Source organism: Suncus etruscus, chromosome 8 (assembly GCF_024139225.1).
Source record: "Suncus etruscus isolate mSunEtr1 chromosome 8, mSunEtr1.pri.cur, whole genome shotgun sequence".
Classification (NCBI taxonomy): Eukaryota; Metazoa; Chordata; class Mammalia; order Eulipotyphla; family Soricidae; genus Suncus; species Suncus etruscus.
In genome coordinates this window covers 2,285,101-2,285,338 of record NC_064855.1, presented here as the reverse complement: position 1 = coordinate 2,285,338, position 238 = coordinate 2,285,101, and the positions used below count along the sequence as shown (strand labels likewise).

The window sequence follows — 238 nt, the reverse complement described above, 5'->3', positions numbered from 1 at the left end:
GACCTCCCAATTCTTACCACAGGCTGTGTTCTTTACACTGACTGTATAGAAAGAGAAGGTACAGTAAATGCATCCCATATACACCTCAACACAGGCCCTTTGCCTGGTCTGTATTGTGAATTGGGGAACAAAAAATAGGCACCTTAGTTACAAACATGTTGTTGGATTCAATCATAAAATGTACAACCCCCTTCACCATCAATGCACCTGAATCCCCTTGGTTCCTTTCTTCTTTTAT

The 238-nt window shown here is 41.2% G+C and overlaps 1 non-coding gene across 1 annotated transcript; it reads left to right on the top strand.

Annotated features, from left to right (window-relative positions):
- On the top strand, positions 1 to 133 carry LOC126016548 (small nucleolar RNA SNORA51). Its single transcript, XR_007498342.1, has one exon. It is a non-coding gene; the product is annotated as a small nucleolar RNA SNORA51 (small nucleolar RNA).
- The last annotated feature ends 105 nt before the right edge of the window (positions 134 to 238 follow it).